At 41.5% G+C, this 18109-nt stretch overlaps 1 pseudogene; it reads right to left on the reverse strand.

The window, feature by feature from the left end:
• Positions 1-300: 300 nt before the first annotated feature.
• Positions 301-1317, reverse strand: LOC108310720 (annotated as a pseudogene).
• Between the last annotated feature and the right edge of the window lie 16792 nt (positions 1318-18109).

The raw sequence follows: 18109 nt of genomic DNA on the forward strand, positions 1-18109 counted from the left end.
TTTTTTTGAGATGGAGTCTCACCCTGTCACCCAGACTGGAGTGCAGTGGCGCAGTCTGGGCTCACTGCAACCTCCACCTCCTGAGTTCAAACAATTCTCCTGCCTCAGCCTCCGGAGTAGCTGGGATTACAGGTGCACACCACCATGCCCGGCTAATTTTTGTATTTTTAGTAAAGATGGGGTTTTACCATGTTGGCCAGGCTGGTCTGGAACTGCTCACCTCAGGTGATCCACCAACCTTGGCTTCCCAAAGTGCTGGGATTACAGGCGTGAACCACCGCGCTTGGCCAAGCAATCCGTTTATTTAGACATTCTTTTCTTAGACAACTTTAAGTTCTTCCACCATCATAACACTACTCTGTATTTTTCACTTTCAGTCTTCTCTTCACTTTTTTTGGGAGAATCCGCATCACTATCCCTGTTCCTGATTCTTTAACCTCTCCAATCAGAAGATCCAGTGTCTCTCCCACTGTGACCATTCTGCTTTTCTTCCATCACTTTGCCCCATTCAGCCTGAGGTCACCTTTGCAGAATGCATCTTCCACTTTGTTTCTCCCAATATCCAGGCCCGTCTCCAGGACATCATCCTTAAAAGACTGCACTGCTGTTTCCAGGTGTTTGTAGTCTTTCACTACAGCAAGGCCATCCTCAATTTCCTCTTCCTGCTCACTCATCTCATTCTGATCACTTTCTGCATTGGAGTCCTCTTCATCTTCTATTTTTTGCAGAGACTTTTTAGCAGACTTTTTAGAGCTTAAATTACTTTTGAGTCTTACGGAAAATGGAAAAATATATTCCAGAGATGTTAAAAGCCCTGGGAGTCTCAGCGAGAAAATGCTATGGAAAAGTGTTTTATAATTTGATGCATGTAACTTGGTACTAGAAAAATACAAGTGTTGATTCCAGGAAGTACAGAGTTTTTGTGATGAAGATGTCCCTTGGAGAACACCTCAGAGTCCAATTCAGGTATCCAGCTTTCTTTTTTTTGAGATGGAGTTTCGCTCTTGTTGCCCAGGCTGAAGCGCGGTGGCGTGATCTCAACTCACTGCAACCTCCGCCTCCTGGGTTCCTGCCTCAGCCTCCGGAGTAGCTGGGATTACAGGCGCGCACCACCACACTCAGCTAATGTTGTATTTTTAGTAGAGATGGGGTGTCTCCATGTTGGTCAGGCTGGTGTCAAACTCCTGACCTCAGGTGATCTGCCCTCCTTGGCCTCCCAAAGTGTTGGGATTATAGGCGTGAGCCACCACGTCTGGTCGTATCTGGCTTTCTTAAAATACCAGCATGCGGTTTGACACTAGTCGTAGCCATGGTACTTATAACCTGTATATCAGGGCCTCCGATCAGGCTTTGTTTTTCCTCTGAGGTCCACAGTGCTTACTGTTGGAGAACCATCTATTGGAGATGAGAGGAGACTCAGGAAGAAGAGTCAGGAGGCCTGCCGTGGGCAGGGAAGGAATTGCAGGTGCTTGGACCAGTCCCAGGGTTTTGGCAGTGAAGATGCTGGGAAGTCAGAGAGCTAAGGACAGTTTTTTGAATGGAATTCCATCAGGACTTGATGGGTTTGGATGTGGCATTAAAGGGAAGCCTGGCTCAGAATAAAAGAGAAGTTGCAAGAGGATGGAATGATTGATAAAAAAGTCCCCAGAAGAGGTGGGAAAATGGGATTCAGCATTGGGGTGTGTGTGTGTGTAGGGAGGATAACAGTTGATCAGAGCTTGGGAAACAAAGCAAGACTCTGTCTCTACAAATTTTTTTTTCAATACTAGCTTGGTGCAGTGGTGTGTTCCTATAGTCTCAGCTACAGGAGACTGAGGCAGGAGGATTGCCTCAGCCCAGGAGTTCAAGGCTGCAGTGAGCTGTGATCACACCACTGCACCCTAGCCTGGGCAGTAGAGCAAGATCCTGTCCCCTCCCACTAAGAAAGGAAAAAGACTTGATTGATGCTTCTTTTTAGGCCCAGGCAAGAACGAATGGAGCCTGTAAACAGAGAAGCGTTCTATGATGTGGACCTTTCTAAGCCTTTTCTGTAAAACAGAGGCTTGTTGTTGGGATTCAAACAGCTCATAAGTGCCCAGGGCCTGGCATGGTGCCCAGCACCATAGCAGGTAGGGAGAGAGAAACAGCTTTGCAATGATGACGGAGGGGGCTTAAGGGAGCCCCTTTCTCTGGAAGACATTCTCTTGGTGAACTAGGAGAGGAAAGGATCTGGGGGCAGGGGCCTGGGGTAGGAGCGGCTTTGCGGGCAGGAGAGTGATAATATTTAGAAAGCTGCCACTGAGGAGGCTGAGGAAGATCAAGGGCCGTGACTTCTGAGGGCCTTGCTGTGATTCAGTTATGTTTTCTTCCCCCTTGAAGTATTTTTTTTAAGCCAACTGTTTCACTGAAAACTGAAAGTCTCTCTGTACAGAGTCCAAAAGCAACAAAAGTCATATTGCAATTATAAGACTTGACAGGAAAACAGCACTCAAGGGAGCTGCTCCCGGGACGCCCTGGGGAGGAGGCTTCTTTAGTGACACTGTCCTTCCTATCCACGGCAAATACGGATGTGAGCCTGGTCCAGGATAGGGACTCTGAGTTGACTGTGCTGTGTGAAAGGGACAGAGGGTTCCGATGCCAATTTACTTCCAATCCATATGTAGGTTTCCTTTACAGAGGGCCATGGGGTTAGGTCACATCCGGTAAGAGGCAGTGAGGAATAGGCTGGTATGCAGTGTTTTAATATACAACTTATATAGCAGCTGGGCACAGTGGTTCATGTCTGTAATCCCAACAATTTGGGAGGCCAAGGTGGGAGGATCGCTTGAGCCCAGGAATTCAGGACCAGAGACCCTATCTCTAAGAAAAAAAAATAAAAAAAATAATAAAATAATTAGCCGGGTATGGTAGCACATGCCTGTTTTCCAAGCTACTTGGGAGATTGAGGTGGGAGGATCCACTGAACCCAGGAAATCAAGGCTGCAGTGAGCCATGATTGGGTCACTATACTCTAGCCTGGGTGACAGAGCAAGATCCTATCTCAAAATGAATGAATCAATGAATGAATGGATACAATTTATATGGCACTGGGTCTCAATTAGGATTTATTTTGATAGATTTAGTTATCCAGTTGATTCTTTTTTCACACATTAAGAAAACATATATTGACAGCATTTACTATGCATAAAATATTCCTGTCCTAAAGAACTACTTAAAAATTTCCTTTCTAGATAGTTTCCTTTGCACAACTAATATACATAGTAGCACCATTGAAATACTGTGCTCTTATTTTCTCAATGTCCATGATTTTTGGATGATGTAAGTAAGTGAATTAAACTTACTTTGTACTTCTTAGTTTCTTTCTATAAGAAAATAAAATGGCTGGGAGCCATGGCTCACGCCTGTAATCCCAGCACTTTGGGAGGCTGAAATGGGAGTATTGTTTGAGGCCAGGAGTTTGAGACCAGCCTGGTTAACATAGTGAGACCCCATCTCTTTTATATAATAATAATAATAATAATAATAAGTAAAAAAAAAAAGAGAGAAAATGTATAATGTTTTTATGTAGCTATTAACAAAAGAAGCTAATTTAATCCATTGTGATACTGATTTTAGTTTTTCTTTTCTATATAAATCGCTGTAGCTTATTTTAACGAAACAACGTGAAATTTCCTGAAGTGCTGGTATTTTTCCTTCCCTTTGTTATTTTCACATACTTTCAAATTTAATTTAGAACCTTGAGATTCATTAACTTATTTCTGCATCTGTTAAAGTTTTTTATCCTCAAAAAGGCTTTGTTCCACAGAAATTAGAGATCCAGAATGAATTTTTGACTTTAGACTTGTGTTTCAGTTAGGAAGTAATGTCTCTGCTGACAGGTAGAAAAATGCATCTTCAACAACACAGCTCTTTTTGGCCTATTTTAGAAAGTGTCCTTTTCCTCTTAATAGCAGTTACTAGAAGACTCATAAGAAGAGATGGAAAGATACTATGTGAGAGTTTATTAGTGATGCTATCTCCCTGATTTAAGGTACAAGAAATGCAGCCACAATCCAACTTCTCATGTTCTATCCAGATTCTTGGTTTGAAAATATGATCAGAGAGCAACAGGATTGCAGTACTTGGAATACATAGTCTTCCCTTACGGTGTTGCTGTGACTCTGTTTGGCAGTCCAGGAGACACAATTTTCTGTATTATTCCTGTTCAGTTAAAGTGAAGATGTAAGTTATGTAGATGTTGATGGCGCTGCTGTATTGAGTACTATGTCTATCGATACGTGATGCCACACAAGCAAACTGGAAAGCAGCAGACTTTGCCAATCGCCAGTGTTTCAACCTATATAGCAAGCCCATTTGCTTTAAGTAATTAAAAATAATTTACTGCTGGTTTTTGGACTGTGGTCAAATCCACAGGGTAAACTCTGAGAATGTTAATTCAGATTGAACCTCCATGCCTGTTAAATTTCCATTCTTCAGGAAGCTAAAATGTTTATTTTTCGGCAATCTTTATCTCCTGATTAATTTTACGATTCCTTCTTTAAATTCTGCCTTCATGATCACAACCGTATGACGGCTCGATATTTGAACAATGATAGCACATTAACCATTGTATAGAGCATAGGCTGGGGATGGAGGAAAAGGGAAAAATAAAAGCATTAGGAATCCAAATGTCCTGGTCACCAGAAAATGGATTTAGAGTATCTGACATGGTGGCAACGAGAAAAGTTGTTTATCAGTCAGGCTTGGGGAATCATGAAATTTCTGAGCTCTAGAGAGTCTTAAATTCTCATATTGTGCAATCTAATACATCTCTCTTATGTTCATAGACAATGTAAGATGAGAGGGGGTGTTGTGGTTAGAGAGAGAACCAGAATGGAGCCCTCCAGGGTTCACATTCAATGCTATGTTTACTGTACAACAAACCCCGTAAATAAAAAGAATCGGGGCAGGATTTTGCAAACAAATATCACCAAGTTCTCTTTTGCTGATTCCCGTTTTGTTTGGAGCTTGGAAACTCTGAACCAGGTATGGCTGCTCAGGTCGGGTCAGGCGGGGAAGGAGTTGAGATTTTCCTTGATGTGTTTCGTAGTGTTTGAATCTGCAAACTGGAACTAATTGAAGTTAAGAGACTTGGAATCTAATCCCAATTTTGACATTAACAATTTTAGGCAAATCACTAACCTGTCAGTGGCTTAGCGGCTTCCACTGTAAATGAGTGATTTGGCCTAAATCAGTGGTTCTCAAACTTTCTGGCATGCATCAGAATCACCTGGAGGCTTGTTAGAAATGACCCAGCTGTGCCCAATGTTCCCTAAGCTTCTGGTTCAATAGGTTCAGGTGGGGCTTGAGAATTTGCCTTCCTAGTAAGGTTGCGTATTGTCTGAGCACCCCATGTTGAGAACTGATGGCCTACAGATCATCTCAAAGGTCTTTTCATGTAAGAAAAATTCTTAATCTCTTTACCTTTCCGGCAAAGAGAAGTTTATACTTTCATGATGCTTGGAGTGGGTAGGGCTAGGAGGTGTTCATTTTATTTTTTGGTGAGGTAGTCTCACTCCTTCACCCAGGCTGAAGTGCAGTGGCACAATCTTGGCTCACTGCGACCTTGCCTCCTGGGTTCAAACGATTCCAGTACCTCAGTCTCCTGAGTAGCTAGGATTACAGGCATGTGCTACTACGCTGAGCTAATTTTTGTACTTTTAGTAGAGATGGGGTTTCACCCTGTTGGCCAGGTTGGTCTTGAACTCCTGACCTCAAGTGATCTGCCTGCCTCAGCCTTCCAAAGTGCTGGGATTACAGATGTGAGCCACTGTGCCTGGCCACAGAGGTGTTTATTAATGAAACCAAGTTGTGTGAGATCTTCCCATGAGAGACACAAGTTATCTGAAGTATTATTTTAATATAGCATTATGTAGAAAGCCATAAAGTTGTTGTAAGCGAAATGTGAGATACTCTACATATCTGGCAAAAAGAAAATGTGGAGGAACTGTATCATACCTAGTGTGTTACCGGCTTTAAAGTAATGTCTTATCATGGGAACTGATCTTGAAACAAACTTTATTTATTTACGTTGGAGTCAGTGGGAGTTTCCAACAAGAAAAAGTTAGTTGTGAATCAAAACACTAAGTGAAAAAACATAAAACAAGAATTTGATGTTACTGCTATCCAAAGAATTCTTCAGGTAAGAATTTTTCAGTTATGTTTTATTGATTGATGTTCTCTCATAATGAAAATAGCATGAAGCCATGGTTTTAATCCTGCCTTACTCCTTTTTTGACCTTTAATGCAAATATGCTTGGGTTTTTTTTTTTTATTATTGCGTTGAAGGCAATACTTTAATCATAACAAAGTAAAATGGGGAGTTCAAATGTACAGTCAGTTCTTCATTCCTATTAGAGATAGAGTTTGGCTTGTAGCAATCTCTTTTTAGGAGTATGTGTTGGCTGAGGTTAGCTGTGTATACTAAGAGTTTTAGGGATTACAATTACTTTATATTATACTACATGGTAACTCGGTTGCTAAGTGGATATACCATTTGCTTATTACACACTGCTTTTTTGTTTTAGGCCACGTTTTTAAACATAAATATTCCCAAGAGTTGGAACGCATCTTTTAAAAAGTAAAAATTTTATTTAAGATATGAAAATATGCCCCAATATAAAATAATGTGTTTTACATTTGTTTAATCTAAAAATGACCACACATCTTATGTAGGCCACTTAACAAGAGGTGACTTTCTTTTTTCCGGTCAAAGTTGAATGCGCTGGTGATCTACTTTTGTCATGAGATATGACCCTTGTAAAATGTAAATTAATAGAAAAGAAAGAAAATGAGCATACCCCTCTCAGGCGCTTTCTGTTGGCTGTATAACAGTTAGTGTTTTCACTGACACAGCAGCGGGGGGCCATGGGAGGAAGGATCTTGCCATGAAAACTAACCTGGTTGATCATTTAAAGACCATCTGGAAATCTTGTCTGCAAATAGCTGGTGGGTGTCCTGGACACTAAGTGCCTAGCAGGGCACAACCATTGTCCTCCCAGAAACAAAGAGGAGTTCTGCAGCCTGAGGTTAATCAGAGCTTTGAATTAGGACTTTCTCTTTTAAGTCAGCTCAATTTGACATGATTCGTTTTAGAAGTAATTACATCAGAAATTTAAAATGCCTCTTATCATGGCTGTAATCAAAATGTCGAAGTATTGGCGCGGATGTAGAGAAATTGCACCCCATACACTTGGTTGGCGAAATACAAAATGGTGCAGCTGCTTTTGGAAAACAGCCTGGTGCTTCCTCAAATAGTTCAATAGAGAGTTTTCATAGAGTGGCTCGGCAGTTTCACTCCTCTTTTTTTTTTTTTTTGAGATGGAGTCTCGCACTGTCACTGTCACAGGCTGGAGTGCTGTGGCCCGATTTTGGCCCACTGCAACCTCTGCCTCCCGGGTTCCAGTGATTCTCCTGCGTCAGCCTTCCAAGTAGCTGGGACTACTGTGCCACCACGCCCAGCTAATTTTTATAGTTTTTAGTAGAGACGGGGTTTCACCATATTGGTCAGGCTGGTCTCGAACTCCTGACCTTGTGATCTGCCCACCTCGGCCTCCCAAAGTGCTGAGATTACAGGCGTGAACCACCTCGCCCAGCCCAGTTTCACTCCTCTTTCTTTCTGTCTCCCTCTTTCCACATGCTTTCAGACCCTTTACACCAGAGTGTAGGCCCCGTGAGAATCAGGTGTGGTCCTGTGCGTCACTGTCTATCTCCAATATCTAGAACAAGTTCAGCACACAGCAGTGACTCAACATATTTTTAATTGAATAAATCAATCAGGAAGAGGCATACAGTGAGATCATTAAGAGTGTGGGCTCCCCCGGGAACTGTGGCTCACACCTGTAATCCCAGCACTTTGAAAGGGCAAGGTGGGCAGATCATCTGAGATCAGGAGTTCAAGACCAGCCTGGTCAACATGGTGACACCCCAAATGTATTAAAAATACAAAAATTGGGCCAGGTGCGGTGGCTCATGCCTATAATCCCAGCACTTTGGGAGGCCAAGGCAGGTGGATCACGAGGTCAAGAGATCGAGACCATCCTGGTCAACAAGGTGAAACCCCATCTCTACTAAAAATACAAAAATTAGCTGGGCATGGTGGTGCCCGCCTGTAGTCCCAGCTACTTGGGAGGCTGAGACAGGAGAATTACTTGAATTCAGGAGGCGGAGGTTGTGGTGAGCCGAGATGGTGCCACTGCACTCCAGCCTGGGTAACAAGAGCAAAACTCCATCTCAAAAAAAAAAAAAAAAATTACCGGGTGTAGCGGCTAATGTCTGTAATCCCAGCTACTCGGGAGGCTGAAGCAGGAGAATCACTTGAACCTGGGAGGCAGAGGATGCAGTGAGCTGAGATCCTGCAACTGCACTCCAGCTTGGGTGACACAGAGAGACTCTGTCTTAAAATATAAAAATAAAAAAAAGAGCATGGACTCTAGAGTTACCCTGCCTCGATTGCCTCGATAAGAAATCTGGCTTAACTTTTAACTGCAGGACCTTGCATTAGTTTACTAGGCTTCTTTGAGCCTCAGTTTGTTCGTCTGTGAAATGGAATGGAAATAACACTTGGATTTTTGAGTAGCAGGCACTCAGCAAAAACTTGCTGAAAGTAAAGAAAATTCATTTCACAAAGTGATAATAAGAATTGACTGCATTACCCTTTGTACCATGTAATACAGGATCAATAAGATGTGGTCCCTGGCTACAGGGTTATAAAAAACTTTCACCCTAGTAGGAAAGAAATCCATAAAAGCCAAGAAAACATCTTAGGCTTGTGAAGAACACAGCAAGATGAATGTACAACATTAGAAATCACACATTAGCAAAACTTTAAATGTTCTCAAAAATGAACACAAAGGGAGACATAGTAATTTGGAATAAATTTCTCTCTCAAAAACACTGTGTCACCTGTGAAAATGTTGATTGCTGCATGTTTCAAGTGGTTATGTTTTGGTCATCATGAGAATTTTATTTCATTTCTGCCCAATGTATCTCATTGAAAAACAAAACAAATTAGTACATTGAACTTAATGTGTTAGAATGAATTCAAAAACACACTGTATTTTTGTCTTCCGCTTTTCTTTTACAGCGTATTCAGAGGGAGTATTTTCTCTCCCCTCCCTGGATGGTAACTTGGGCAGGTCCTGTGGTTATGGTGCTCACCGTTAGATAATTGCAGTCCTAGTAGATTGTGATCCTACCATCTCTACTAGGTTGTCTTCTTGCTCCTAGACTTAAGTTATAGAAAATACTATCGTAAAGAATTCACAGTTAAGAGACTTAACACCATATGGGAAAACAAAATACCGATGACAGCCTGGGGCTATGACTTTATATATTGTATTCTTAGATTTACTAACTGTAGCCACTGACAACCAAATTGGGAAGAGTAGTTGGTACGAAAACATCATATGCCTCTGCGGGAGTTGAAAGATCAGTTCTAGTTTGAGAACTGCAAAATTTCTCAGAAGATTCTGAAACTATACAGCTCTTTTGGAATGTGTGGGAAATGGAATCATTGCAAGATTTGCTAGTTAGGGTGCTCCTGATGTGGTGGTCTAACCATAGAGAAGTGTATCACCAGCATCCTTAAAAGAGAGGAGATTCCCATGGGAGGAATGGTTGAAGGCGTGGGAGGTAGCGTGTTCTAACTCTCAGAAGATTGATATTAAGAGCTTTTGTAAGGAGATCATAGCTACATGTTTACAAATAGTTTTTGATTTTTTTTTTTTTTTTTTTTTTTTTTTGTCCCCCAGGCTGGAGTGCAGTGGTGTGATCTTGGCTGACTGCAACCTCTGCTTCCTAGGTTCAAGCAATTCTCGTGTCTCAGCTTCCTGAATAGCTGGGATTACAGATGTGCACCACCACGCCCAGCTAATTTTTTGTATTCCTAATAGAGACAGGGTTCCACCATGTTGCTTCCTGAGTTCAGGAGGCTGGTCTCAAACTCCTGTTCTCAGGTGATCCTTCCACCTCAGCCTCCCAAAGTGTTTGGATTACAGGTGTGAGCCACCATCCCCAGCCACTACCAATTTTTAAAAAAATCCATTGTAGAAAATAACTAAAGCAAAAATTGACTGTTGTTAAGAAAGTCACTGTAACCATAGGACGTCTAAATAATGGGTTACTGTTGTCATGATCAGAAATATATATGTGGTATATGTGCGTTTGTATATGTGTATGTGTGTGCTTATCTTTCTACAGTCCTAATATTGAACAAGGAGCCAAGTATCAATACTCTGCTCTCAATGTAAATAGTGGAGGTGTTTTCACCACTCTTCTGTTAAAACTGGAATGTCGGCCGGGCGCGGTGGCTCAAGCCTGTAATCCCAGCACTTTGGGAGGCCGAGGCGGGTGGATCACGAGGTCAAAAGATCGAGACCATCCTGGTCAACATGGTGAAACCCCGTCTCTACTAAAAATACAAAAAATTAGCTGGGCATGGTGGTGCGTGCCTGTAATCCCAGCTACTCAGGAGGCTGAGGCAGGAGAATTGCCTGAACCCAGGAGGCGGAGGTTGCGGTGAGCCGAGATCGCACCATTGCACTCTAGCCTGGGTAACATGAGTGAAACTCCGTCTCAAAAAAAAAAAAAAAAAAAAAAAACTGGAATGTCAATACTTACCTTCTCTATCAAAGAGGCCTGGCTGGGCGCGGTGGCTCACAACTGTAATCCCAGCACTTTGGGAGGCCGAGGCAGGTGGATCACTAGGTCAGGAGTTCGAGACCGGCCTGACCAACATGGTGAAACCCTGTATCTACTAAAGATACAAAAACTAGCTGGGTGTGGTGGTGTGTGCCTGTAATCCCAGCTACTTGGGAGGCTGAGGTAGGAGAATCACTTGAACCTGGGAAGCAAAGGTTGCAGTGAGCTGAGGTCACACCACTGGGCTGCAGCCAGGGTGACAGAGTGAGACTCTGTCCCCTAAAAAAAGGCGGGGGCTCATAAGAGGCTTTTCTGCATAAAGCAAATCTAATTCTGTGCAAATCATTTATATTAAAAAGTCCCTTATACATGTTTTTACATTTAATAAAATGAAAGAGTATACTAAATAAAAGTGTTTTTGTTAACATTCATGTTCAACTAATAATGAGTAATGAACCATTTCTTGTCATCACATGCTCTTTCTCTCCTCCTTTCCTAATATCTCAAATAATTTCATTTTATTTAATTAAAGAAAATAGATCCTGCAGTATTTTTTCCCCTTTCTGGTCCTCCATGCATTTGTTCAGTGCTCTCTGGCCTCACCACCCAGAGCTGTTACAGTCTCTTAGGTTCTGGCATGGTCCCCGGAGAGGCAGACCCAAATGCTTGAGATGGAAAAAGCTCAGAGAAATACTTACTTCAGCTATTTCATACAGTTAGCCATTTCTCAGTTCCCCAATCCCTGCATTTTGCTGCTACCAGGACGCAACGTTGTGTAGCCTTACCTCTGCCCATGATAACTTCATGGCAGCATGCACGAATCTCTAGTCCATCTCAGCTCCTGCCCTCCTAACGTGCAGACAGTTTTGAGTTTCAGGTTTGCTTTCCCGTGTTCTCTTACATTATACCCATGATCTATACAGGACTTTATTACAAAAACCTCAGCTTCTGCTTTATCTGTGTTTCCTCTTCCTAACTCAGAGTATCTATTTTTCTAATTATTTCCCAAAAGATGTTTTATAATTCTTTTGTACTACACCCATTTTTTTTTTTTTTTTTTTGCCACCATATGAAAGTAAATCCGCTGTACCAGAATCTAGCACAAGGAAACTCGTGGCTGGGGAAAGAATTTAGTGTTTAAAAGCTAAAAGCAAAGAAACAAATATACAAAACAAAACAAAGAACTCTTATTTCACCGACGAGCTTCTTAAATATAGGATTTGCCTACTTTAAAATTCTTAGTGATTATCGCTAAATCTGTTCAGCAGATTTTAATAACATTATGATATAAGCATTCTTTGTCCTCCTTTCCTTTTTTTAACCTAAAATTTTAATGAAAATACAAAACATTTTGTTCTGCAATTTTGCAGTGCATTATTAAATGGGCAAAGGCCCTAACATCTCCTTATGTCACAGATACAGTGCTTGGGCTGCCTGACCCTTGGACTATGTCGTAATGCCTTTGAAATCAGGGCTGGATTTTATTTATTTTTGTATTTTCCCCTGGCTTTTAACTTGTCATAAAATTTATTAGGGAAAAAAAATCTTTCTTACAGCTTCTTTAGTTTTCCCCTGCTGGAAGATGATTTACAAGTAATAAGGTCATTGTCTGCGTATACTCCAAAAAGAAACAAAATTTAATTTGTGCCACAATTAGTTATTTGTTTCAATAAAATGTAAGATTGGGAAAAACAAGAAATGTAGTATCAAGATGGTCTTTCTGGATCCCTTTGTTACTAAAAATCGCACAAAGACCCTTCTGTTTAAATGTTTTAGTTTGCTGCTGATGTTAAAAGCACTCTTAAATCACTCCTCCAGATGCAGTTATTGTGGGCACGTATTCAAGACCCGCGACCTTTCATCTTCTTTACACTGCAGCAGCTCAATAAAACGGGGAGATAGAAGACACAGAGAAGGAGAAACACACATGCACTCACACAACTCCCAGACACATTAGCATGAGCTGGACTGCCTCTGCGACAGGCTTGCAGGCTCAGCTGGGGTTTTATGGCCTTTGCTGGTCTTGCTGGGGACAGGACACTCAGATGCAGCTCTTTGCTGTTGTTGTCAAAGAAAACAATACAGTTGAGCTCACGCATCTCTAGTGAGCAGTGTAATCATCACAAGGACACATGGTCATTAAGCATACATGTTTAATATTTCATGTAAATTGCTGTAATTAATTTCATTGTAAACACACACACATACACACACATTCTTGCTTTGGTGTATTTGTAACCAGTCTGGAATGTTTCCTGTGAAATTTACCATTCCTCTCTGTCACTATCATCACCACCAGTACCATCTCCCCCACATCTCACGATCTAGTTGCATTTACTCACAGAGGATTCGGGATCCCCTTGCCTTCTGCGGCATGCCCAAGCCTAAATTCCACCCATGCACTCCTCCCACGGCCCATCTCCACCCTCGTCCTGCACTGCCCTGGCCACCGGAGCCCTTACACTGTACTCTGGCCCCCAGAACCACAGGGTGGAAGACTGCTGGCTGCAGAAATTCAAAGTGTTGGGCTGTGGAGCTCAACACTGTGTAGTTAAGAGGATAACAATTCAATGGTGAAAAAGGGAAGGGAAGTCAAAATTCAGGGACAGTCCTACAGGAATAAGAGGATCCATAGAGATAAAGGGCTGGCCTCTGCATCCTTGAGTGGTGATCAGATGTTGAAGAAGAAAAATGAGGAAGAAAGGAGAAAGCCTGGCAAAGCCCAGAGTAACCCTCTGGCCCCAGTATTCCACCCACCTACCCACCTACCCACCCACACACACATAGCCACTGGGCTTCTGACCTGATTCCCTTTCAGGGCATACAGGATGTCAGGGGCATTCCTGACACCCTCTCCTAGCATGGGATCTGCCTCACAAAAATATTCTACATGGTTATAAATGTTAGGGGGTTAATAATTTTCCAATTTTCTCTGGAGCTGTATAATTTACAAAAAGTGTTTTCGGCCGGGTGCAGTGGCTCACGCCTGTAATCCTAGCACTTTGGGAGGCCAAGGCAGGCTGATAATGCGGTCAGGAGATTGAGACCATCCTGGCCAACATGGTGAAATCTCGTCTCTACTAAAAATACGAAAATTAGCCGGGTGTGTGTGGTGCATGCCTATAATCCCAGCTACGCAGGAGGCTGAGGCAGGAGAATTGCTTAAACCAGGGAGTCAGAGGTTGCAGTGAGTTGAGATCACGCCACCGCACCCCAGCCTGGATGACAGAGTGAGACTCCGTCTCAAAAAAAAAAAAAAAGTGTTTTCATTTAATCCTAATAACCCAGTGTGGTAGGCAGATGATCATTCCCACCTTATCCATGAGTAAATTGAGCCTCAGAGGAGATGTGGCGCAGCTTAGGTCCTCCTGACAGCCAGTGGTTAAGTCAGAACCTGACTCAGGTCAAGAAAGCAGAAACTGCTGGGGGTTGGGAAGGCAGTGAATTCACAGATAGAAACAGGGTGGGTGGGGGAAGGAGGAGCTGCTGAAGGAGAGGGGAAGGGGAAGGGAAGATGGGAAACCCCCAAGACAAACTTGCGTCCTTCCCCATTTTGTTGTGTTCGACAGTGCATCTCCATCTCTGTGCAGTCAGCTAAAAGCTTTGCCCAAAAGTAATTTGGGCTGTTTGAGGGGCTGCTTTTTCATCTCAGCAACAATTATTAGCTGCAAATTTTTAAACGTGAAACAAATCTGTCCTATTTTTGGAAATCCTTTCCTTTGGTTTTCATTCTAATCATATCATCAATTTCTATTTATTAATTCATTAATTTAAAGGGACCATGAAAATCTTTCCATGCACTGACATCTGGAATCCAATGTTGCTTCTCTGGAAAATCTTGGAAGACTCTCTTTCTCTTGGAATAGCTGAGTTCGGTTGTTTTTATAGGAACATCATCTATAAAATATTCTGCCATAAATTATTAAATATTGGACTGCTTTTCTGCTAATCGTGCTCTTTTCTAATTTTAAAATTTAAAAAAAGTTCATTTAAAAATAGGATACATTGGGTGCAGTAGCTCACTCCTGTAATCCCAGCACTTTTGGAGGCTGAAGCAGGTGGATCACCTGAGATCAGGAGTTTGAGACCAGCCTGACCAACATGGTGAAACCCCGTCTCTAGTAAAAACACAAAAAGTTAGCCAGGTGTGGTGGCAGGTGGCTGTAATCCCATCTACTCGGGGGGCTGGGGCAGGAGAATTGCTTGAACCTGGGGGCGGAGGTTGCAGTGAGCCAAGATCATGCCATTGTACTCCAGCCTGGGTGACAAGAGCAAGACTCTGTCTCAGTAAATAAATAAATATAAAAATAGGATAAAACAATCTGTTATTTTTAGATAATAAAAGATTTGTGCCCTACTCTTAGCAGTTAGAGAACAGTTGTTCTTCTTTGGGGCTTTTTTCTTGCTTCTTGCTCTTGCATTGTGACTGCCCTGTTCAGCTCATCCTTCTATAGTAGGGCCAAGATTACACTATTTATAATGCCTAAGTTACCACATCAGTGGTCTCCCAAAGAGCTTTTATGTGGGTTTATATGGGTTATATCTAACAATATTTACCCATAATAGAAATTAAAACTGAGAGAATGGTGAAATATTTATTTACAGTTCATTTCCAATAGCAGTAATAATGTCAACTGAAATAACATATTTTTAAAAATAAAAGTTACTGTGCCACACAAAAAGAATGTATGAGAAGAATGGCATTGTTTCGCACATTTGCAAATGTTTTCTGTCCGGCTTAATGGAAACTGCTGAATTCTCATATCTGTTTCTGCATTCAGTCTGTTGCAACATCACACATCACGTAGCCTCTGGAAAACTCCACTGCAAAAAAGACAAATACCATCTTAGTATTATTATGAAAATAATTTTGACCTTGTAGAGCTCCTGAGAAGGTTTTAGGGACCAAATGAGCCTCCAAACCATACACCCTTTGATAATTGCTACACTAAATCATGACAAATCTCAAAGGAACCTGAAGAGATCACTGCTAAGAGGCAGGATCGCACCGAACCCACTGCAAAATGTTGGTTATCTACATAGATTGTCTTGTACTTATATATTGTCTTTTTGTGGCTGTGCCACTGAGATTTTTTCTGTGATTTTTTTTCCCCACAGGGTGCCAGTGGCACTTCCTTAGTTGTGAGAATCACAAATGTCTGCAGACCTTGCCAAGTGTCTTCTAGGAAGCAAAGTCATCCCCTATTGAAAAGCGCTGGTCTGGTCTTTATAAATTCAATGACTAATATATAATCAGAAGAGCTTAACATTTGGAGGGAAGAACTATAGCATAGTGGTTAAGAAGAACACATTTACGAGGTGCAGAATATGATCTGCTGCGTGCTATCATTTCGGCTAAAAATAGAAAGATTGGTTGGGCACAGTGGCTCAGGCCTGTAACCTCAGTGCTTTGGGAGGCTGAGGCAGGAGGGTAACTTGAGACCAGGAGTTTGAAACAAGCCTAGGCAATGTAGTGAGACCCCATCTCTAAAATATATATATATATATATATATATATATAAAATTAGCTGGGTGTGCTGGTGCATACCTGTAGTCCCAGCTACTTGGGAGACTGAGGTAGGAGGATTGCTTGAGCTCAGGAGGCTGAGGTTGCAGTGAACCATGATTGCACCACTGCACTCCAGCCTGGGCTAACAGAGTGAGATCTTGTCTCTTAACAACAACAACAACAACAAAAATAGAGTAAGCAAGAGATGCTTTATAGACTTTTCGGAAGAATGTATAAAAAGCCGGTAGTAGTGATTCCTTTTGGAGTAAAGACTGAGGAACAGAAAATCTGGAGTGATTTGCTGGGTGTGGTGGCTTACATCTGTAAGCCAGTACTTTGGGAGGCCGAGGTGGGCAGATCACTTGAGTCCAGGAGTTCGAGACCAGCCTGGGCAACATGGTGAAACTCTGTCTCTACTAAAAATACGAAAATTAGCCAGGTGTGGTGGCATGTGCCTGTAGTCCCAGCTACTTAGGAGGCTGAGGTGGGAGAATCACTTGGGCCCAGATAATCAAGATTGTGCCACTGCACTTCCTGCTGGGTGATGAATTGAGACCCCCCCCAAAAAAAAAAGAAAAGAAAAACAATTGTGGGGTGGGGTGGGAAAGAATGATTATTCATTCATAGTTCATTATTTTTTAATGAGGCACATGCATTTTGTTTCTCAATTATAGTAAATCAATAAGAAGAAAAAAGAACAAAGCCATGAGAATCAGAAAGATTTAGGTGAGAGCCTTAGCCTGTCACTTACTAGCTACACAACCTTTGTCTAATTGCTTGACCTCTTCCATCCCTGGGTTTTTCACCTATAAAGTGAAGTTATTCATAGTACCTGCCTCACAAGATTAGTATCAGTATTAAATAGTGTGAGTATTAAATCAGATTTTGATTTTGTGTGTATTCTTGTGCTGAATGCATCACTCACTTCCCCCTTGACCTAATATCCATGATTATTTGCTGCCTACTTTCTGTCCCATTGTTCAGGTTTGATCCCTGTGGTCATCTCAGAGGTATTCGTCTCAGCTTCGACTGAGAAAATAGAATAATATATTGTTCTTGGCCCACAAAATCATATGTTTTACTTATTATTGTTGCTAACAATAATTATCATTATATGATTTATAAATTAAAAAGTATACATCATGATTTATAAATCAATGGTTTATTTTAAAAGTCAATAATAATTTTTAAATTTTCCTTTTAGTGGATGATTATAAATGCTTATTAGAGTATTCAATTACAACCATGATCTGCTCATTGAAGGTCATTTGAAAAGTCTTGACTACCAGTTTTTGACTGCATTTTCTGTTCACTCTGATGATAGTTTTTTCAATTGCTTTTGATGTTTCTGCCATGAAGTCTTTGCCTGTGCCTATGTCCTGAATGGTATTGACTAGATTTTCTTCTAGTGTTTTTATAGTTTTGGGTTTTACATTTAAGTCTTTCATCCATTTTGAAGAAATTTTTGTATAAGGTGTAACGAAGGGGTCCAGTATCAATTTTCTGCATATGGCTACTCAGTTTCCCTGTACCATTTATTAAATAGGGAATTCTGTCCCCATTGCTTGTTTTTGTCAGGTTTGTCGAAGATCAGATGGTTGTAGATGTGTGTTTTTATTTCTGAGATCTTTATCCTGTTCTGTTGGTTTATGTGTTTGATTGTGTCTTCTTATTTTTCTGCCTAACATTGTTTGTGCTAGTCATACTTCTCCACCTTGCACCAGTCCACAGTCAACCTTAGCACAGAGTCTGGCTCCTAGATCTGTGGTTCCTTTGCCATGAGGCAGGAACCATAGCTCAAGGTCAACCAGTTTGTATTGGCCGTGTGCCCTATCTTTTTATGCTTGATCAATCTGCCCTGTCATTCCTATACTGGATTCGGAATCATCTGTTTTTATGAAACTTCTTATCTCTTTTTTTTTTTTTTTTTTTTTTTTTTTT

The sequence above is a fragment of the Cebus imitator genome, unplaced genomic scaffold (genome assembly GCF_001604975.1).
Source record: "Cebus imitator isolate Cc_AM_T3 unplaced genomic scaffold, Cebus_imitator-1.0 Scaffold6, whole genome shotgun sequence".
Lineage (NCBI taxonomy): Eukaryota > Metazoa > Chordata > Mammalia > Primates > Cebidae > Cebus > Cebus imitator.